Genomic DNA, 24,182 nt, shown 5'->3' on the forward strand with positions numbered 1-24,182 from the left:
CTGTTGGCCGAGAGTCTGATGAGGCCAAGGCACACTCTCATTTATTTATGAACTTGAACCCAAGGTACAGCCACAAAAATCACCCACTCCAAGAAATGGAAGGAATGTCAGGAGTCATCTAAACAAGGCTAAATCGGAATTTCCAAAAATAACACAGTTGGAAGATTTTGCTCCAAAAGATTCCTAATAAAAGAGATTCCTCAGTGTCCTTGGAAAACCTGCCCTGGCGTCACAAGAAGCTCAGAGGCAGAGCTGTCTTCCTGCTGTTCCAGCCTCTCTCTTTCCAGCTGCAACTCAACACTCAGCAATAAAATGGGGGGATATTTTTGAAAATAAAAACAGGAGACATACGGTCCTGTCCCAATACTTAGCCTGTTCTCTGCTTTTCAGAACTTGAAACCTGCCTGCCATTCACAAAATGACACAGAGTGCTGGCAGATGGAGCTGAGGGAGAAGGCTGAACGTATTTTAATGGGACTATTAGGATTATGTCAAAAGGTGAGAAAAAAAGCATTTGCCAGCCAAGAAGATAAGCATTGGCCTAAAAGAAATATAATATGTTCCATCTCTCTTCCCTCCACTCCTTTTGCTTTCTATGAGAATCTGATTCAGTGGGAGAGTCCCCAGTTCACGTACAGCAGGCAAATGTGTGTTTTCTTAAGCCAAGCATTGTGGGCAAAAATATTTGAAGGCAGAAAGAGGATAGCGCATCCGTATGGGGGAAGCCAAATAGGATCAGGCCAAATATCAGACTCAGGCAGATTACGAAGTTGAGACCTTCCTTTTGACAAACCAATGAACCATCCATCTCTCCAACACTAGCATTAATAAATAATCTTTTCTCTATGCTTCACAGTACTGGCTATTAAACCCTGGGACTCCACATAAAAGCTCAGAGCAGAACAGAGATCTTCATTTGAACCAGAAGATAGTCTATTTCTGATTACTTTCTTGGGCCTTGCTCAACACCACGGAAGGAAAGATGGCACTTGACTCGCTCCTTGATTTTAGCAGGTACAGGTCATTTAGTTATCCATCCCAGGGAAGAGACTATTCCCAAGATCCTTTGCCTCTATTTGGGCCTCCATGGTGATGACAACAAAGGCAGCTGACAATTGTACGGCTTTTTCTGGCTTACAAGGTCATTTAACACACATTTTCTCATGAGCTCTTCAAGGGGAGAAGAAAATGCATAATTTAAGTGAGCTTATTACCCCCATTTTACAGATAAGGAAACAATCCAAGAAATTAAAGAGAAGAGCCTGTCTGTGACCGGCTGGGCTGGCACAAGGTCATCATAGCAATGCTGGAAGTCACCAAACCACCGTGGAGGGGTTGCTTCTCTTCCTCCTTGGGTTCAGGGAGGTGGAGCAGTGGCTAAAACCTAGACATCTGCCTCTGCAGACAACGTTCTCCAATTCCAAAGTATCGCACTGTCTGCACGGTAATATATCTAAAATACTCTGGTACTAACAGTGAGCTATTTGTGTGTGTCGGTTCATTATGGTCTAGGGGTGGTTCATTATCACTTGATCTTCCCCAATCAAGAACCCACCAAAGGTGCTACAAGTGTGTATCAAAAAACCTAATGAAAATGTACACCAGAGGTTTCATTATTAGCAGGAAAGATTAAATTTTGTCTTTCTTTTGGTGAAGTGTTCAGTGTGCAATATATTGGTTGAGAGAAAGATTGCTCCGGTACGAGCACCCTGTAGAAATAAGGCGTAGGAATCCCGTAAGTCCTAATCTTAATATTATAGAATAAATACTGAGGTCATCAACTCTGCTTTGGCCTGTGTCCTCTATCTACCCGAGACACCGTCACCTGACCCAAGAACAGGGTGACTGTGTCACTTCAGAGTGAACCTATGCCATGAGCTTGTCCCTGTGCCTGAGCACAGAGAGCCAGTTCACCTGCCTATAGGAACTTGCTAGTAAATGTTTGCCTAAGGATTGGCTTTCTACCTGGTGATGAGGTTGTGGGGGAGGAGCTTTCTAACCTCCACCTGTTGCTAATTGCCAGAGGCTGCCACTATTGACCAAATGAATCTGACGGTTGCTGAAATGCCGCATGGACCAGTGGGCCTCCACCTTAGGGACCCTGTGTGTGCTAACAATGCCCAATCTCTGTACAAGAGGCCTGATGAGTAAAACAGGCCCAACCAGCCAGGCCTAGCTATCCAGGAGAGAAGATAAGACAGATTAGTGATCGGTGCCCAAGGGGAGGTGCAAAACAAATGTTAAAAGTGTTCAGACAAGGGAGAGAGCACGCCTGCACCTGCCGATGTTCCTGGCCCTGTTATCACAGCAAACTACAGGAAGAATGGCTGCAAAAGGAAGAAAGAGGAGCTTTTTCATCAAGTAATAAGTCATCTCCTTAAGAAAGGAAATCTCTCAGAAGCAGAAGAGAAGCTGGCGACAGTAAGAAATACCCCTGAAGAACAGGAGGGGTGAGGAGACAAGAGGATTCTAGAGCCAGAAAAGAGAAACAACCTAAGCCACTGTTTCCCGTCTACAGCCACCAGCATCCCACCTTCAAAATTTATGTCACATCCAAGTTCTACCTGCCCCTTTATGTCTTTCTTTAAATCAGTTCACATTTTATCTTTAAATATTCCCATGTTAAATAAGACTTTGACACCCACTGTGAATTGAAAACCAGTCTCGCTTGCTATAAACAGAAGGAACCATGAAAATAAATACAATGAATACAATGTTATGGATGCTGAGACACTGAAGGCTGGAAGCCTGAGACCTGCTCCCTCTTTGTTTGACAATGATAAGGAAGAAGAGGAAGAGGATGAAAATGGAGGAGGAGAAGAATTAGAGAAGTGTTCAAGACGTGTTAGGACCAAACTGAGACTCTTTGACTTAATCAGTGGGCATAAAACAGAATTGAAAAGGCAATGCTTGCAGCATTTTTCACGATAGCCACGACTTGGAAGCAACCTAGGTGCCCATCAAGGGATGAATGGATCAAGTTGATGTGGTATATATACATAATGGAATACTACTCAGACACAAGAAATGATGAAATCCGGCCATTTGTGACAACATGGATGGACCTTGAGGGTATTGTACTGAGTGAAAAAAGTCAGAGGCAGAAAGTCAAATACCGTATGATCTCACTCATAAGTAGAAGATAAAAACAACAACAAACAAACACATAGCAACAGAGATTGGATTGGTGGTTACCGGGGGGGCGGGGGCAAAAGGGGTGATTAGACACATGTGCGGTGATGGACTATAATTAGTTTTTGGGTGGTGAACATGAGTAATCTACACAGAATTTGAAATATATTACAATGTACATCTGAAAGCTATATAATGTTATAATCCAATGTTACTACAATAAAAAAAAATTTTTAAAGAAAAGGCAATGCTTTCTTGCTATGCAATTCAATATTATTATTTAATGCCCAGTGTGGGTACCACCTACAACCATCTCCCACTCTTCAGGAAGCACCTAGACCCCCCCCAGTGCTGTCAGGCAGAAAGACCCTGAACTGTCCCCAGAGGAAAGGCAATCCAGCCCCAACCCTCAGAGAAGAAGGGCTCATCTTCACCCAAATAACCACTATAAAGTTTCATTTTCTTATGAATTGCAAGGACTATTTAGAAATAATGACATTTATTCTTTAAAATAAGTACTAAGTCAACTTTTAACCCCGGAAATCTCCCTTTAACATGCTCTCCAACGCCTTGCCACTGTAAATATTCTTTGATAATATATTAATTGATTATATATCAATTGGGGCAGGATAGGAGAAACCCCCATTAAAGTCCCATTTTTTTTAATATCTGAAGGCAGCCGTTATCAAGGAGTTGACACTGGCAGGCAGTTAAGCAGAAAAACCCATAAGGAAAAGTTGGCAGAAGGAGATCAAAAGCCTACCTTCTGGGTTTGGCCAGTGGCAGAACGAATAGCAGATCAGAAATGAGATTCAAATCTCAGCCTCCAAGAGGTAACTGAAGGCCCAAAGGCCCAAACACTAGAAACTTAGCACTTGGCTTCAAAACCTTCCAATTTCCTGGTGCCCAAGACTTGATAAGGAAAAGGTCTGATTGCCCTCTGGTCTGGCCCACTGACTGCTGAGCCAAGAAATGCCAGGTTAGAGGAAACACCTAGAATCATAGAGTGAGGTGTGCCCCAGATAAATCGCTAACGTATCGAACAGGCATACAACGTGACCCCACACCCCATCTTAAACCCACAACTCAACACCCGCGCACAGAGACTCAACCCCTCCCTCTGAAATGCCCTTCTGCCTCCTCTAAACCCCACCACACTCCCTCCACAGTTCTCAGCCAAGCCCTGCACACTGAGACACAAATTGATTGGGGCCATTTGTATTTAAACGATATTACCCAGAGTGACATATTCAGCTTTTGTTCACCAAATCTTTTTGACAGGCCTCCTAGGAGCCAAGGGCTGTGCTTGGGGCTGGCTGTGGTCCTCAAAGACTTCCAAGCCACAGAGAGACCTGAGGTAAGGACACAGGTGAAGGGGTCTAGAATAAGCCACTGTGGCATAAAAATTACTTTGAGCTGAAGGCATTGGAGTTCCTGAAATCCCTTATCTACCTAAAAGCAGAGCCTCCCAAAGAACTCAACTGTCATAAATCCCCTCCCCAGAGCACTATAATCTCCTCTTCTCTAGAGAGAAGTCTGTATCACTCCTAGACAGACATTGTCACAAACTATTGTATCGCCCATCTATTCTCCTAAGGGCTCATTTATGTTTCCAAAAAGTCACTTGTTTCTCCCAAAATGACCTTTCTCCACCCCGCATCCAAGAAATCATTGATTCTTCCAGAAGTGTCCCTCTGCCCCTCCCTATCCCCTATTAAGATGGCGTATAAGCTCCAAATTCTAACCCCTTCCTTGAGTCACATTTCTTTGTGAATTCCCATGCTTAATATGTAATTAAATCTGATTTTTTTTTTGCTCTTGCTAATCTGTCTTTTGTCAGTTTAATTTGCAGGCCCCCAAATGCTAAACCTAACAGGGTAGAGGAAAAGTTGTTCCTCCCCAACACAGGCAATAACAATGCAGGGCAGTTGGTGCAAGGAAGGTCAGACACTGCCGGCCTTCAGCCCTCTCACACACACCTCCCCAGGCACTGCACAGAGGAAAGCTCTGCAGCTCAGACCACCTTATGGTAACTTCAGGCTCACGGGAGCCTCCAGGACACACAGCCTCAGCTAAACAGAGGCAGTGGAGGATGGAGCTCACAGAAGGGAAATGGCTCCACTTGAACTCAACGGACAGAATGTCAGGACACCTTCCCCTGAGAGGTGGCGCCATCCATTCACCTCTGAGGCACGCACAACCAGGAAGCCCAGTGGGACCCTCAACCAGGGCTAAACAGAGAATTTTTGCTCTCCAGCCTGCCAGGCCAACACCTTTAGCCAGCATGAGTTTAATAGACTTTAAAAAGAAAAGAAAAACGGAAGAGGCCACATGCACGCCCTTCCACTCAGCCTAGGAAAAGAGGGACCCCTTTATTCTCCTTATGCCAAAATTTGTTTGCTGGGAGAAACTTCTTTTCACCAAGCCTCCAGGCTCTCGACCAGCCAGGGTCAAACAAAGAAGCTTAGAGAACCACAGAACAAATAAACCAAAACAGCCCACAGAGAGCAAGGATAGGAAAACCCCCAGTTGCAAATGGAGCCCGCCTCCCTCCAGTTCTGTCCTGCTCCAGCCTGGCCCAGCACAGCCCCTCAGAAAGCCAGAGAGGACGGCTCTGTCCTCTCTCGATTAGCCTTCGCGTCAGCACGGCAAGCGTCAGGCTAAAGAATCCATCCAGAGAGTTTGTCTCTTTATTTCCCCCACTCCTTCTTAAAATTATTAACATCCACTTAAAAGAAAGAGGGCGGGAGTGGGGTGCAGAGCTTGCCCTCTTTTCAAATTGCTTGTGAAGCGAGTATTGCTTATCACAACAGGTGCACAGGCCACTCACAAAAAACAGAGGCAGTGTGGAGCTGAAAGGCTAAGAAATTACTTGTTCTCTTTGTCAGCTGCTCCTACAGGCCGTGCAAAGCCTGCTTAGGAGAAAGAGATTGTGTCCCTGGTTAAAAGAAAGGAGGGCAGAGAGAAAGGTTTAAGGTTGCCAAGGGCTCAGAGAAGGGGGAAACAGTGTTGGGGTTGGGGAGGCGAAGAAGGGGGAGGGCTTGGGGTCTGAGGCAATTTAGGAAAGGCGATGGGGCCTGGTGGCTGGATTAAAAAGCTCTGTCCGGAACTTTCTGGAAAATTCTGGCAGCATATCCCGGGCCTCCTTGGCAGGATAGGGAGAAAAAATGGCACCCAGGCTGGCTAAAACACACACCAGGGTGACCAGAGAGCAGCATGTATGTAGATTCTGTATACACTATATCATAATCTATTATGTATATTAAATATAATTAAATAAAAAATATTGCTCAGAAACTGCCTTATACAGCAGGCTCATTCTGTCACTCCTCGGGAGGAAGCATGTCTTCAAAGCTATACTCCTCAACCAACTCTTCAGCCAAGCAGTTTACTTAGAGAGCTGCCTGTGTGGCATTGGCCAAGCCACCGCCAGCTTCTGAATTTCAAAGTCCTCTAGGGTCCTCATGCTGTGCTCCCAAATCCACAGAGGGGGACCCAGTCAGCCTCGAGGGACCCCAGCAGTGAGGGGGCAGCTCTCCCTCCAGCCCATTCCAGATTGATCTGAGGTCTGTGAGATATGGATAAGTTGAACTTTTTTCCCCTTGGGAAAGTGGCCATTATCATCTGGGAGGATTGTTTGTTTTGCTTAAAAATAAAGATAAGACAGTGGAGATAACGGCAGAAGAATCTGCCCGTTGCCAGTTCTGCCCCGAAGTAAGTGATGAGAAGACAGAGCCGCAGGGCACAAAGCCAGTTGGGTCTCAAAGTCTTGCAAGGATTCTGCCATTAAAAGGAACGCCGCAGATCTGAATCTAGGACTCAGAAGGGCAGACATGTTAGATCATTAGGTTAAAAGAGAAAGTATGGCAAGCATGAATCCCATTTATCTTTATAATACATTGATCTTCTTTATTTTTTTAATCTTGCAATGAAATATAAGAAACAAAACCATCCACCCTACACACAGTTTTGGACATTGAGGACTAAAATTATCCCGCCACACACGCCCACCAGCCCCCATCTACATTCAACATTAACACCACTTTACCATCCCATTGTCCCATTGGTGTGACTTCACTATTCCTGCAGACTCTAGTCAGGAACCTCCTGAGAAACCCATTAAGTGTTCAATGGAAAACAAACAAGATGAGCCCTAAAATTTTGGACCCTTCATCTCAAAATCTTCCCCTTGCTCTTTCCACCAATCCGGGGCTATGGGGTCATGATCGTCACCCAGTCTTAATCAGGCCTCCACACTGAAAGACATGCCTTAACCTAAATTTCCAATTCTCAATTCATTTCAACCCTGCCATTCCCTCTGGAGACACTGCCAAAGCTCGAAACAGTGTATCCCTTACAGCGGGAAGCACAGGTGGTGGTGGTGTCATTTGGGAAGCCTGCGTTCAAGTGAAAGAATCCAAAATATAGCACTGGGAAGAGAGATTTGGGCTTTTTGTTGTTTGGGGTTTTTTCCCTGACCTTCCCTTATCTGCCTAAAAGCAGAGCCTCCCAAAAGAATTCAACTGTTGTAAATTCCCTCCCTAGGAGTTTCGAAACCAGCGAAAATTGACTCCAAAATTGACTCCTATCGCTGGAGACAAGAAGCCCAGCACTAGGATAAGAAATGACCTAAACAGACATTGTCACAGAACTATCAAACTCCCGTTTCTTCTCTTAAGGGCCCATTTTTCTTTCCTAAAAATCATTTGTTTTCCCTTAAGCACCTTTCTCCTCCTCCCCTTCTCCTATCAAGATGATATACAAGCCCCAAATTGTAACCACCGTTTTGAGTCACATTTTTCTGTGCACACCCACTTATGTATGTGAATAAAAATCTGTCTTTTCTCTTGCTAATCTACCTTTTGTCAGTTTAATTTGCAGGCCTCTAAGAAAAGAACCTAAGAGGATAGACGCAAAGTTTTCCCTCCTTGACCTGACAAATCAGAGAATGGACATAAGCAGAAAAAGCCACTATCCGTGATGAAAGTTAATAAGATACTGAAACATATTGACTCTCTAAAGTCCAAGCTAGCAAACTTTTAGTGAAAACAGCAAACTCTTGACATTCATAGGGGGTATATTCCTAGATCTTCATGAATCCCCAGATATAATTTATACCAAGAAACTTCTACGGTCGGCCCCATGGCCAAGTGGTTAAAGTTCCTCACGCTCCACTTTAGCGGCCCGAGATTGGGGGTTCAGATCCCGGACACAGACCTACTCCACTCATCAACCATGCTGTGGAGACATCCCACATACGAAATAGAGGAAGACTGGTACAGATATTAGCTCAGGACTAATCGTCCTGAAGCCGCAAAAGAGGAAGGTTGGCAACAGATGTTACCTCAGGACAAATCTTCCTCACCAACAAAAAGAAAGAACCATATTCATTAGACCTCTTCATTCCATCAGTAATAATAGCAGCATATTTCTTTCCAGGGCCTTTTTTTTCTTCTCTTAGAACTGTTTTAGATTTATAGAAAAATTGAGTAAATAATACGAAGTGTTCCATATGTCCTTGCCCCTCACCCAACACACATTTTTCCCTATTATTAACATCTTGCATTAGTACAGTACACTTGTTACAATTGATGAACCAGGACTGATACCTTATTATTAAGTAAAGTCCATACTTTATTCAGATTTCCTTAGTTTTTACCAAATATCCGTTTTCTGTTCCAGGATCCCATCTGAGAAACCACATTACATTTAGTTGCCATGTCTTCTTAGGCTTCTCTTGGCTGTGACAGTTTCCCAGTCTTACCCTGTTTTTGACGACCTTGATAGTTTTGAAGGGTACTGACCAGGTATTTTGTAAGACATCATTTCCCTGAAACTTGCCATTTTTCTCAAGATTAGACTAGAGTTATGAGGGTTGAGCAGGAAGATCACGGAGGTGAAGTGCCTGCCATTTTCATTGCATCACATCGCGGTACATACTATCAACGTGACATCACTGTGGATGTTGACTGTGAGCTTCCCGCTAAGGCTGTGTTTGCCAGATTTCTCCACTGTGAAGTTACCCTTTTTATTCCCCTTTTCCACACTGTGCTCCTTGAGAAGAAGTCACTATGTCCAGCCTACACTTAAGGAAGTGGGGAGTTAAATAAAATAACTCTTTCTTGAGGGCAGAGTATTTACACGCATTATTTGGAACTTTTCTGCACAGGAGAGTTGTCTCTTCTCCCCAGTTTATTGATTTATTCAATCATTTATTTGTATCAGTATGGACTCATGGATATTTTATGCTTTATAGTCCAATAATACCCTATGTATTTTGTGGCTCAAATTGTTGCAGCTTTGGCCATTGGGAGCTCCTTCAGTTGGCTCCCGTGTCCCTTTGAAACACCGCCATTATTGTACTGGATTTTGGTGTTTTGCTTTGTTTTGTTTTGTTTAGCACTTCCTTGCTTACTGGTACCACAAGATGCTCCCGGTTTACCCTGTATGTTTTCTGCTCCAGCCCTAGAATCAGCCATTTCTCCAAGGAGCTCCAGGGCCATTTTTCACAAAGAAATTGAGTTTCTATCACAATACAAAAGAGTTAGAGTGCAGGCAAGACCAGGAAAGAGCAGAACTGAGTGGAGAGGCTGATGAAAGCTGGGCGATCGATCTGGTGGGTACCCTCCTTAGGGCTACTTCTTGCTGCCCACACCTCCACCTCCACCCTGGTCACAAGTGGAAGTCAAATTCATGCCTCAATTTTTATCTTATAATTTTATCATTTTTCTGATGAAGGCATTTGTACAGAATTATTTTTTAAATTTACGCCTCAGTAAAATTACAACATGCTCCGTGTGATGGTCCTTCTAGAATTGTTTGGGAATAGCTAAAACCATAAGTGTTAAGTTCAGAGATAACCAAAAATCATGATATCCTAGCCACTCTAGCCTGCCACCATGTTCTACATCCGCTATGAGTCACTGTCCTTGGCCTTGAGAGCAGCAACATGCGTCTCCTATAGCCAGTTGTTCAGGTTTCATCACAGACATTTTCCTTCTCTCTTTTATTTCATCTCCAGGTTCAAAGCTCCTTTCTCAATTGATGGGTTTTAAACATTTCTAATGGTGGAGCCCCTTTTTCATATGGAATCATCTTATAGAGAATTTTAGCACATGAAAGTGATGAAAGCGATATTTTATTAATATATATTTGTTTTATAAACTCAAATTAATGATAGTTACCCAGTATAAAGTCAATAAGAACCATGGTGTTTCGGCGAAGATAAAATTTTTAAATAAGGAGTTATGGAAAACAGTGGCAGTCTTCTAGCAACCTCATCCAATTTATTTCTGGGGATTTTTTTGGTTACAAAACATCAAGAAAATTTTGGCTAACAAAGTTTTCTTAAAAACAGACACCGTTTGCAACTACTTCCCAGTTTGCCTTACAATCTCAAGATATTCTTCAATGAAATAGAGATGCAGAAGAGGCTGTATTATAAGGCCTACACAAAAATGCAGTAATCTGATAGCAAATGATATCATGTTGGTAATCTCCAATGTTTTAATACTTGGCATTGTATGCGTTTTGTTTTTCAGCACCTATTTTTAATAGCTTAGATTATTTTTAAATGAAACATTATAAAACATTTATGGAACCCGTTAAATGCCTTCCCACAACATAAGGTTTGTAAAACACTGCCAGCGTCTAGGCAGTTGTATTTTCCGTACGTCCTGGCTGCCTCCCCCCCTCCCCCAAATAAGTGACTTATTTAGCTGTATTATTATTAATTCTCTTGACTAGGCATTAAATAACCCATTTCCTCTGTGCTCTGTTAGGTAACTGGATTCTTACTAAAGAGCTAATGACTGATATCCCACAGTTGGCTTTCTAATTATATATGTATTTTACTTAAGGCCTTTGACTTTAAGAAAGCCTAATGGAAGCCTTTCAGACAGTAGGGCATATAGTGAGAGACATTTTTGAGAAGACAGGTTTTTCCCTATTTTACAGTGTACAAAGCCAGTAATAATTTTTATAATAACACAAATAATTAAGAAATATAGTGCTTACTATGAAATAGGCAGTATTCTAAATTGTCAGTGTTTTGCATATACTAACTCACTTAATTTAATCATCATAACCTATCATGAGGTAGGTACTATTGTCGTCTGCATTTCACAGATAAGAAAATTGAGATCCAGAGGGGTTAAAAAACTTTCTCAGGTTGCACAGCTTGTAATTGGCAAAGCTAGGATATAAACCTAGCCACTCTGTCTCCAAAATCCATGCTCCTGAACAATATACTGCCTCTAGATACCACGATTTTTGCAGTCAGTGGACCCACAGCAGAGTGATTATTAATTTATTCTACAAACACACTGGTCTGTAGATGCCCGTTGGCAGCCAGGTTCTATCTCAGACAGATGGTAGGGGAATGCGTTACTGCACTGCGCCACGTGTGCTCAAAGTCCCATTCTCAAAGCCCTCCAAATGCCGCCCTTCCACCCTTAGCTCTTCCACTGCAGCTCACAGCATCAGCCACAGTGGCCTATGGGCCACCCCTCATCACACCCTTGGGCTCTCCAGCCTCTCAGTGTTTGCTCTAACAAGCCTTTCCTTCTCCTACAGCTCCAGCAAAATTCTTCCTCTGTAAGGCCCAGCCCCAATCCCGTCTTCTCCATAAAGTTTCCAGAGCCCCTGGACGAGTGAGCTTCCTACAAACATTTAAGAAAAGAAGGCAAGCCTTCTTCATCTTCTGCATCCCTAGCACGAATGTATATGTTATATATAATTTAATAGATATTACATATGTCATATATAATAACAATACATTCTATTATATCTATGTATGTGTATACGTATTTTTATATTCATATGTATGTATATAAATATAACACTCTAATCTAATACATTCTCTGAAAATGTCTGCTGAAATGCATAACAACATATACTGGGCATCCACTGGGAAACTAACTGTATCCTGACAAGATACAGTTCCTGTTTCCAAGAAGCTTATGGTCTAACTGTAGAGACACTGGAGAAAAGAACAACCACAAATTACAATGAGATGGGGTAGAAACACAGCAATTAAACGTCAGAAGACGCAAAATTTAGTCTTGGCCCCAACATCAACTCTGTGAACTTGGGTAAGTAGTTTCATTCTTCTGTGCCCTCGGTTTCATCCTCAGTAAAAGGAGAATCCATGGTATAGAGGCTTCTCCCAGTTCTAATAGTGATATTGAATCTTTGAGCAGAGTGGTGATAGCCAAGACTGCTTTCCGAAGGAGTGCGTCCTACAAGACAGATGTGGCAAACCCGAAGTCATGAGATGAAGGTCCCTCTCTCTATGCAGTCCAGAAGCAACCAACTACGATACACAATGAAATCAATAAAATTCGGAAGAGTATTAAAGTAACAAAGAGCGTTGTAAGGACAGACCAAGTAGCAAGGGCAAGGTCTGATTGAAGCCCAGAAGGAAAGCTGGGAAGGAAGAGCTGGTTAGCGTTTACCCATCCGTGAATCTGGCCACAGTCACACCATCATTAGAATGACACACTCCCCCATAGCAGAGAAGGTGCCAGGCCTGCTCTCCACTCAGACTGCAGTCTCCCTCAGCGCCATCCAGCTATTTTCACTCTGATTCTCTGAATACTGAGCAACATTCTAATGACTAGTTTTGCTTTCCAGCTTCTGGTGTAATGAGATACAGGAAATTTTCCTCCTTTAGCAGCTGGACTAAGACTTCCTCCTGGAGACAGTCCTATATTTACCAAGAAGAAATCCATTGATTAACCACATGGGTTGAGGAATGAGATCGCAAGCAATAAATAATAACGCTGATCTGCCCTCTAAAGAGATTGGGTCCTGACACCTTAGGGTCCTTTATTTTGTGAGCGTTTCCATGATTTTGGGTCTGTCAACTTGACTATGAGTTTGGTTACAGTTGAATTGCTCTGCATGATGAAAATGCAAAAATTTGAAAATTACAGGAAAATCAGGGTAGGGGGTAGGGAGAGCAGCCCAAGAGGTTGGGCACTGGGTGGATTAGAGGGACTTTGGAGAGAATAGAATGTCGAGTGGGAATTTTAAGTTGCTTGCCGTTGAGTATATGGTTTAACTCTCCTCTTCCATCTCCCCTACGGAGCACTCAATAAAGTGTCTGCTGTTCTTTTGAAGAAATCTTTTGAAGAAGATTCTAAACTCGGCATCCAGCTTGGTGCAGAGACTACACATGGAGTCTTACAATCCAGAGTGGAGGGGGACGTGGTCATCCGTGTTTCACCAGGAGAGAGGCCCAGACCAGGAAGCCCTGGGTCATCGTCATAAACATAGTCTCATCATAAAGTAACACCTCAGCTTTCTGTGACATACATCACCCTGTTGGGAGTTAGGTTAGATTGCATCAGCCCCTCAGAGGATGGTCACCCCTGGTGACATTATAAAACAGTGTCTGAACTCACCCAGCTGGGGAACAGGCAGAGAAACCCCATGGCTTCACCATCCTCAGTGCAATGCTATTCATTATCACCTGAAAGACTCTAGGAATCTACAGGATGGTCCATGGATGCCACACTCAGACCTCCTCAGTGGTGACCTTGGTATATTGAACCACAAGGCTGATAGAAGACTGGTAAGTGACCTCCAGAATACCCAGTTCAAAACTTTTATGTTCCCGCAAGCATAATCATTCTCATAAAACCCTTCCATCTTATCCAGAGCAAGGAAGCCCCTGTAGCTTTCTAACTGGTACCAAATTGATTGCCTCAACAATCCCCCCACTGGTATAACCAGTGGCAAAAGGAGAGTGATCATTCCCCAAAAATGGACGATTTGTCCCCAGAAGTCACCTCGGAACCCAGGAGTCTGCTGCCTTGTTTTGCACATAGACAAGAACATCAAAGAAAGGAAGGCAGAGAAAGAGATCAGAGCTGGAAACCCCCCACCTGCACATCCTCATATCCTGTCCCATCTAAATTACTAATTACTTTAAGAGGTTAAGTAAAATGGTACACGGGAAGGAAAAAAGGGCAGGAGAAGACTATAGGCACTGGATACCTCAGAAGATGTAAGCATCTGGCCTCCGTGGGTCCCTTTGGTGAGAGAAGATCACACCAACCCAGACCAGCAGCCACAGTAGCTGTAAAGAGAGAAGCCGGCTTCAAGGAAATGCAACAGGAAAGAGAGAAAGGAAATGTAAATCAAAAAATCCCCGGTAAGGGTCAGACACTGCTTTCCTAAGCATGGACACTTCCTCTGCCCAAATGCCCGTGAACTTGTCTTAAATACCAGTCATGATAACGTAAACCAGGTGTTTTAACTTCCTACCATAAAGGCTGGCAAGCCCATCAATGTGGAATAATAATAACAAGAACAGCATCTGAAGTGCATCTGTGTTTAAACACGTAACAGGCATATTTTTCTTTCTTCTCCAACTAGGTGTCTGTTCTGCATTTATATTGTGATAGCATCTAGGGGAGTAGGGTCCAAGATCCTTTCCAGAAACAGCTCTCCCAGCCTGGAGAGTAACACTGGTGTTTTGTTTTTCCGTCTTAAGGAAAAGAAAACACTGATGACAGGAGATGTCGCTTCAGGGAGGCAACTGGAAGTCTTAAATTGTGGGAGATATGGATGCTCAGAGGTAACCCCAGGCAAACATAAAAACTAGAAACTTAGGAAGCACCAAAAATAATCTTTCCCTGATATAGCCTCTCAGCCTGCCCTCTTCCATAAAAAAAGGGCCCAAAAAATGTCCTTGGGAACACACGCAACATTTTTCAGAAGTGAGACCTCAGAATTGAATAAAAATCCATTCCCTTTTTTGGAGCAGTGTCTCTAATCAGCCTATTTGAGGTTGCAACTTAGATTCTTCAAAGTTGGCTCCAAAGAAAGGAGGAGAGGGTGTGGAGAATTCAATAGTGAATCACAGATATTCACATAATTCAGCTAAGGTACAGTTAGGCCTCACAGGGACCCAAATTGGGAACCGGAGAGTAAAGCCACACTTTTAGTCTCTCAGCCGCTCTCTGGTTCTTTCTAGTTCTCTCTCTTGGCATTTCTGCTCCCGTCTTTTGTTTCTAAACAAGTTTTCTCTGTTTGCTCATCTTAACCCTCATCCAGAATGCTGACCCCGACCTGTGCCTCCATAATCTTTCAGCTCTAGGGTCAAAGGCCCACTGGAATGTCTCAGCACAAATTTCCAGGACATGACCTGACTGTGGCTTAGTCCATTTGTGCAAACTAAAGTGGCAGGCCAGGCCTTCCAGTCAGGTGTCCACTCTGGATCTGATCAGCTGTGGTCTCCTCCATTAGGGCCGTCCGAGGCAAGGCAGGCTTCCTCGGAAGCAGACTCTAGGAGGAGGAGACAAGAGATTACGTTGAGCAAGTCCTGTCATTCTTGTTTACTTTACCACTTCCCTATTTATAAAATCAGAGTGATGGCATGTTCTCAGTCATTACAAGCCCCATTAGCAGGACCACAGGACATAGGGTTGAGTTGGGTTTTTGAAGGAACTCCTTTGTAATTTTAAGGCCTAGGACACAAAATTGAGACCTATAGCCCCAAGCTTACTTGGCAAAAAGCAAGAACACTTTCTGCAAGAGCGGGAACCTCCCATATCCGGACTCTGCCCACAAAGCTGAGAATGCTTCTGGGAAAGACTGCTCTAGGGAACTGAAAAGACGGTGTCCCACGGCCCAGACACAGAGAGGCATAGGGAAGTATTTGTCATAGGGGTGCCGCTGGCATGTGGGGCAGACCAACTTTTCTTAGGATGCGACTGAACTGTGCAGTGTTAGCAGCTCCAGCCTCAGCCTAGGAACTGCTCATAATGCCCCCAACGTTGTGACAACAGAGAAAAAATCAGAACCATCCCAACACGTTTCTGAATGCCCTCATGAGGAGCACCACCCCTGGAAGAAACTTGGAACCAGAGGCCATAAGGGCAACCCTCTAGTTTGAGAATAGCTGTGCCGTGGGAAAAAGAAGAAAAGGAACAGCTTTCTGCACATCAAAAAGAATTTAGGTTTGACCTGGGCAGAAACCTCTCGGGAGTCAGTTGTAAAACGTTATAGCAAATTGCCAAAGAATGGCTATAGATTTTTCAGAATTACGAGGATGTGTGCGTATATGTCTTTAATAAATAAAATAACCATCTTCCTAAAACAGTTGAAGTATAACCCCAGTCAGACATAAAAGAGTAGATGAATTGACTGCTGGGGGCTTAGGATTCTACCTGGAGAATTGGTAGCGAAGAGTCTAAGGGACTAGAATTAATGTCCCATATTCTGTTAAAAAGACACGTAATAATATCACTGCTGACAGACACAATTACACATTCTAATGAGGTATTGTCACATGCTAATAGTAGTTACAGTCATTTTAAAATAATTAACAGTAATACTTAGGCAATAGATCATTACAGCACACAAATACACTGCTGTCCTGTAAGCTGGCACGTAATGATGCTGGAGACTTGCTAATACCAATCTCACGTGCAGAGCCGGCTTTGCCCACGACTCTCTTCAGCCTCTCATTGATTTCCTTCCACATGGGCCAAGCTACAAATCCCCTTGATAAGAACAACCGGTAGCCTTCTAAATGTCTCCAGAAACACGGTCAGTTGGATTTTCTGCACTCCAAGGAGGAGATTAATACAGGAACCAAACAGGTCTTATTCTGCCTGCTCACCCACTGCATCCAGACGTGACACTTTATTCGGTTCAACACGTTTAAAAATAAACTTGATTATATCAGGAAAGAGAAGCTGTCCAGCGCTCAGTAGCCACTCAGAGCAGAACTCCAAGGCAGGACTCACTTTTCAGGAATCTGTTCGTTCCGTGTATTTTTTCTTCTTGTTATTTCCAGTCCCAAAACAAAGACTTGGGGTATGGGGAGTGCCTTGGCACTGGCCAAGTGGACTTTTTTCCTGGTAATTTCTTCACTGGCCAATTTGTGAATTTGGGCAAATGTTTAACTTTCCTGAGGATTCCCCAATGCAGTAAATGGGCATAATAAAACCTTCCTTGCTTACTTTGTGAGGTTGCGATGAGGAGATCAAAAGAGCTTATATATGAGAAAGAAACGATGCTGCTCACTGTGAATACAAAACACAGTAGTGACAGCTGCCAGTGAAGTAGTGACACTGAGCCCGGAGTTCTGCTGAGGATGTCCCAAAGGTGAGGCTGCTTCCTGGGTTTGGGAAAGCACAGGATCTCGGTGCGATATGGTGATTTTGACCTAAATCCTCCCACATTGGTAGAGTATTCATTGTGTGTACTCAGCCAGGGCTGGGACAACACAGCAAGGATTGGGGATAAACTGTGGGGTACCAAAATATGCCACCCCAAAATATGCCTCTTTGGCATTTGGATTATTTTGAGCTAAAGGCTGTTGAGAACTAGCAGACTCAGGAAAAGCTCTAAAAACAGGGCACAGTCTTCCTTTGGTAAAGGAAATTTCCTTTTGTAAAGATATCTCCCTCTCCCATACCAGCAAGAGCGGACTCAACAACTCATCGGTGGAGAAGTCATCCACTTGAATCCACACAACAAACCTTACTAAACAACCCTTGTTTAACAGATTTCCTGGTCACCTTCCCATAACTCGCCTCTCCCACCCAGACACCCAAAACCACTTTTTCTTTGTTTTAGCCTAAGATGGTATAGAAACCTACATTCTAACATCTCTTTGGGTTTCTCATCACTGAGTGCTCCCATGTATATATGCAGCATGCACATATTAATAAACTTCTGTTTGTTTTTCTCTTGTTAATCTGTCTTTGGCCAGTCTTGTTTACAGAGCCCCAGCAGGAGAATTTCTAGAAACTTCTAACTTGAGGCACTCTGCTTGACGTAGTTTTGGGTGTTTAGTCTGACCATTCGGGGAATCCCAGAAAATCAAAACACTTGCCACTGCTGCACTATCAGTTGCTCTGAGTCATTTGTATGGTTGCACAGACTGTTGGAGCTAGAAGAGGAATCCAGATTTCTCATTTTAGAGATAATAAAACTGAGGCCCAGACTAGTGGAGAATCTCAGTCCTCCAATAACAAAGCTTTCTACTGAAAATTGCCTCCTTTATAAATCCTCAAATGAGTAGGTGATATTTGAATGCCCAATGATACCACAAGACAGATGAGCACTGATTTAAATGCTGCTATCTGACAGGTCTGGCCATCAATCATAACCTGACATCCTAGGAGAGCCATCCTTTAGAAAAGGACTTGGGAATAGCATGACAAGAATTTACAGCAGAAACAACCCTGCCTCGAAGCGGTCCTCTCCCCAGCTGCTAAGGCACTGGGTCTCAAACCAGAGCCTGCATCAGAATCACCTGGAGGGTTTGCTGGGCCCACCCCAGAGTTTCTAACTGAGTAGGTCTGGGGTAAGGAGCAAGAATTTACATTTCTAACCAGTTCATGCTGACGCTGATGTTGACGCTGAAGCTGCCGGTCATAGGGGAGCTGGTGCCACACTTTGAGAAAATTGCGCTAAGACAAAAAGGGCCCCTACACATTTAATTTATAGAAATTATAAGAAAACTGGTTATTACATTCATAAGCCTTTTATATGGCGCTATGGGCTGAATGGTGTCCTCCCCACCACTACCACTAAATTCATATGTTGAAGTCCTAACCCCCAGTACCTCAGAATGTGACTCTATTTGGAGAGAGGCTTTTTAAAAAGGTAATTAAGTTAAAATGAGGCATTTAGGGTGGGCTGTAATCTGATAGGACTGATGTCCTTGTAAGAAGAGAAAATTAGGACACAGGCACACACAGAGGAAGGACCACGTAAGGACCTAGGGAGCAGATGGCCATTTACAAGCCAAGGAGAGAGACCTCAGAAGACACCAACCCTGCCGACACCTTGATCTCAGACTTCTAGCTTCCAGAACGGTGAGAAATAAATTTCTGCTGTTTCAGCCACCCAGTCTGTGATGTTTTGTTATGGAAGCTCTGGCAGACTAGTCCACATGGAGAAGCAGGCTGGGGTGGAGGAGTATCTTATACTAGGAACCGAGAGATGTGGGTTCTAGTGTCAGCCCTGCCTTTAGGGAGATGAAATTCTTCTCTAGACTCTACAGACTTCCCACCTCAGCTAGTCAACACTCTCTTCTGTCAAATGGGAGTAACAACCGGTGCCCTTTCTGCCACATGGGGGTTTTGTGAAGATCAAAAATGAGAACTTATGAGACACTGTTTTTTAAATTGCAAATTTCTCTGCTCTGTCTCTGAACTATTAGAATTATTATTAGAGATAATAATAAGAATAATCTGTTTGAAGGTACTGGAAAGCTATTGAACTCTCTGTAAGTGCCAGGATCCAGAGAAATGAGAAGCTTGCAGAGGTGAGCCAACGCTTCATTTGCTGGTTTTTAAGCAGTTTTGAGCCAGAGGCTGAGAATCAATGCAGAGTTTGGGGCAGTCCCTTACGACTAGAGAAACAGAAAATGTAGCTGGGGCCAAAACGCCAGAGAGAAGAGAGGTGGACAGGAGTGAACCTGAGGCCCTTCGCTGGTTTCCCCTCCAGTTGTTAATTCTTAAACTACGTAGGCAAGAATCTCAGAGGCCTAACTAAAGGCAGCTGAAAAGCTGAGTGGAGCTTTCAAGTCTCAGCATGCTGGAGAGAAAAATCTTAGAGATTAGGGCACAGCAACAGGAGCATACTGACAAAAACTCAGGTCTTAGCAGGATCTGTTGGTGCTGGGATGACCCAGAAGTAGAGTGAGCCTTCCAAAGAATGCAACCCAGCCCCAAATCTGGATGCTGATTGGTTGAGGTGAAGTGACTCACCTCTAGCTGCCTCCCAGAGGAAAGCGCGAATCCTCTCTGGAAGAGGAGAGGATCATTCAGAACCTCTACCATGTTTTCTCCATAATGCTCGGCAATCAGAGATGGCCAGACGTAACAAAAACAGGACCAAGAGAAAAAGCAGACAATAGAAAGAGTCCCACGCATGTCTCAGTTATGACTGATAATCTGACTCAGATGATCAGACACAAACTTTTTTTTTTAAGATTTTATATTTCCTTTTTCTCCCAAAGCCCCCCGGTACATAGCTGTGTATTTTTACTTGTGGGCCCTTCTAGTTGTGGCATGTGGGATGCAGCCTCAGCATGGCTTGATGAGCAGTGCCATGTCCACACCCAGGATTCAAACTGGTGAAACCCTGGGCCACTGAAGCAGAACGCATGAACTCAACCACTCAGCCACGGGGCCAGCCCCAGACACAAACTTTTAAAGAGGTGTGATAACATAGTCAAGAAAATACACAGAATATCTTCAGAAAACTGGATTTGATTAAAAAAAAAAAACTAATGGAAATTCTAGAAATGAAAGATACAACTGAAATTAGGAATTTGATAGATGAGTTTAACAGCAGGTTAGACACAGCTGTGGAGAGGACTAGTGAATAGGAAAACAAATCAGTAGAAAACATCTAGACTCAAGCTTAGGGAACAAATTGGGTGGAAAACACAGAAAAAGATCAAAAGAGACATTTACGGCATATGCTCTGTAAAAAGATCTAACCATCAAGAAGTTCAGATTGATGTGACTTGAGTCCCAAACAGGAGGAGAATGGGGCAGAAGCAATAGTTGAAGAAGATAATGGCAAAGAATTCTCCAAAACTATAGATATCAAGCCACAGAATCCAAAAAATAAAAACACTGTGAATTCCAAACAGAATGATTACCAAGAAAACAGTAAAAAGCTGTATAAGTATAAAGTACTGTTGCATCCTAATAAAGCATACAGACTGTTTGGTGAAAAAAGAAGTGTTGGGACTGTTTGCTAAATTCAAAGGACCAAAAGGAGCAAAGAAGTGACGGTCTCCAAGCAAAAGAGAAATCACATGCAGCTGAGAACATGCTAATGCTGACCTAGTCTTTGTAAATATTAATTCAGCTTTACCCGTAAATAATTAATTAGTGTTCATAAAGTACTTGGAACAGTAACTGACACAGGGTAAGAGGTGTGTAAGTGTTCTTTTAAAAAAATAAGTAAAATAAATAACTAAATATTAAGTACAATGTATGTTTAAGACACTCTGCTTAGAACCTCAGAGAAATACCAAGAGAAGTAGATATTTTATCAAAACATGGATTAAAAATCTAAACAGCTGCAATTTTCTAATGTGAGAGTTCTTTACCTGGGGTCCTAGAATTCAGGGGCTTCAAAAATTGGGGGGGAAACTACATTCTTATTTTCACTAGCCTCTAACTGAAATTTAGCATTTTCTTCTATTATGAATGTAGGCAATAGACCACAGCAGTATGAGCACTAACTGTGACTTTGTCACTAATAAAACTCACACATCACATACAGTTGTAGATATCACAAAATATCATTTATACATGGTATTGCTTCACAGTTGTGGTAGGTATTAGATCTGCCACTAGATGTTGTCAGATGTGCTAATAGAGAAGTATGTGTATTACCATACGGTAAATTGGGATTTTTAAAATATTTTGACAAAGGTACTTTAATATAATTGATTTCCTTTGTAATTCAATATATTTTATTTTATACACTTAATGACATTGTTTGGAGGAAGCATGCAAACACTTCATTCACCTGTCAAAGGGTCCATGATATTAAAAAAGAAAATAAAAGGTTAAGAACGCTTGAGCTAAAGGAACATTGGTCAGTTTCTCAAGTTCTCAAAATCAATTTCTCAAAATAATTTCACTTGATTGAATTTGAACAAGGAGAGACTTTAAAACACATATCAAAGAAGTGAGAGGGTCAAAAGCATAAACAATTAGGAATGATGGTATTGATCAATTAGCTTAAAGGATCAAGGCAAGATAAATGTAAAATAAGTCATAGCTTGTAGGCTTCTAATTTCTGAATAATTCGTTCAACTGGGTTCCTTGATTTAGACTTTTAATGCTGTTTCCCTCTCTCGTTTCTCCTTTCCTCCTCCTTGGTGTGCTTTTTGTGGAAAGCACCTCCCGAAAGCAGGCAGCAAGACAAGCCACAGCAATCAAACCAGATGTTTCCAGTTCTCAGCCAACGTCGCCTGGGGACCCTCCCATTGAGAATGTTACCTCCCCAGTAAGACGCACTATGCGTGGGCTTTCCCAGCATCTCGTCAGCCCTCCCCGCCCCAACCAAACCTAACTCAGACATCAGGGTGATCAACCAAGCAATTCAAAGCAAAGAGCTTATCCACTCTATGAACTGAAACTTCTCTGCTTTGCCTACCTTGAGTTGGCTTCAGTTTGAGCCCTAAAATACACGTATACGTGTCATTTCTAATCAGGAAAATTTCACCTGATCAGAAAAATGTACAAGGGATAAAGAGAAAGCCATACTTTTTTACCATTGCCCCTTTATGTCAGCTTCCAAATACAAAGGTTGTATTAAAATTAAATTTTCCTCATAAATGAAGATAAGCTCTTCCGCATTCAGTAAGATACTAATTCCCAATTCCCAAGTCGATAGAAATTGGCAGCCATTTTTAAAGCATGTATATGAAGAGATTAAACTGTGATATAGATAATACAAAATAATGGAAAAGAGATATTTATTTGAAATGAAATTCTATTGTATGTGTTATTATTTAGAGAAGGAAGAGGAACTGATCTTTTATGAACACTTATCAACCTAAAGCCAAGGAAGACAGCCCAGCAGCGTGCTGACTTATGGGTAAAGCCAGCCAAAAGTCATCCTCCAATATATATCCATTTATCCTTCTTTAGTGGTGGCTTTCAAAATTGTCCCCTCCCCATTCCTTTTCCATCCCCATGGTGCATGCCCATCACCTCACACCTGAACCCCAGTGTCAGGCTCCTGCATGGTCTTGCTGCCACATCCCTCCTCATAGCTATCTTTCCCCAGAAGGAGTAGCGCTGTGTGCAACCTGGATGACAGGGCCTCTCAGAGGTGTAGAAAAACATGGGCAACTTCCATTTTTTGAGACTTATATTATTAAAAAGAGGAAGAAGAATGAGAAGGAGGAGACCAGAAAGAAAAGGAGAAGACTGTGGAAAAGAGTTAGCAAAGCAAGCTGGACTGCTATCTTTAAAACGGCCTGTTTGCAGGGTTGGCCCTTGGCGGGCGTCTGGGAACTGGCTTTCCAGAGGTTCTCACCACTCCTTAATAAGAGGGACTCACTATGCCTGAAACACTTCTACAAACAATATAGTTTATCCTTCCTTCTGGGAGTCTGGAATTTTGGAACACAGCAGGCAAAAGAAGCCTGCAGTGGGCCGGCCCAGTGGCACGGCAGTTAAGTTCACGCACTCCGCTTCAGTGTACCAGGGTTCACCAGTTCAGATCCCAGATGCGGACCTACCCAATGCTCATCGAGCTATGCTGTGGCAGGCGTCTCACATATAAAATAGAGGAAGATGGCATGGATGTTGGCTCAGGGCCAGTCTTCCCCAGCAAAAAGAGGAAGATTGGCAGCAGATGTTAGCTCAGGGCTAGTCTTCCTCAAAAACAAAAAAAATGTCTATGTGAGCAGCCCCCAATAAAAATCCAGAATACTGAGCCTCTAATGAGCTTTCCTGTAGACACTATTTCATATGTGTTGTCACAACTTCTTGCCGGAGGAATCTGGCATGTCCTGTGTGATTCCTCTGGAACACAACTCTTAGAAGCTTGTTCCTGGTTTTCCCCCAGACTTCCTTTTCACTTTTGCTGCTGTTGCTTTGTCTCCTTTCACTGTGGTATCTCATAGCTGTGACTCTGACTATACACTGAGTCCTGAGAGTCCTCCTGGAGAATCATCAAAATGGGTGGTCTCAGGTACTCCCAACACAGAGAAGGAGAAGAAAAACTAATACCAAAAAAGGGAAGCTAAATTTGGGGTTATTTTTAAATGTTTATGTTTTTTAAATATTATTTTAGAAGTCAATTCACAGAGAGACAGTGAAACAAAATAATTTTGTTATTCACTTAACCGTTATAACATTCACAAAACATAAAATTAATTCATGATGTACCAAAAGCAGTGTGGTCTAATAATGAGCCTAGAGGGCATCCAGCGCCTGGTTTTCAAACCTCTCTTGCTGTGGAACCCTTTGTTAAAACAAAACCTTTCGTGAAAGGCAGGAGATTTAACCCCTTCGGTACAGAGGAGAAAGCCCAGCCTC

The 24,182-nt window shown here is 42.9% G+C and overlaps 1 long non-coding RNA gene across 1 annotated transcript; it reads left to right on the forward strand.

Annotated features, from left to right (window-relative positions):
* Positions 1-13,472: 13,472 nt before the first annotated feature.
* Positions 13,473-22,473, forward strand: LOC139077536 (uncharacterized). The gene is made up of 2 exons (XR_011530160.1): positions 13,473-13,708; positions 22,029-22,473. It is a non-coding gene; the product is annotated as an uncharacterized lncRNA (long non-coding RNA).
* Positions 22,474-24,182: the final 1,709 nt, after the last annotated feature.

The sequence above is a fragment of the Equus przewalskii genome, chromosome 19 (genome assembly GCF_037783145.1).
Source record: "Equus przewalskii isolate Varuska chromosome 19, EquPr2, whole genome shotgun sequence".
NCBI classification, from domain to species: domain Eukaryota; kingdom Metazoa; phylum Chordata; class Mammalia; order Perissodactyla; family Equidae; genus Equus; species Equus przewalskii.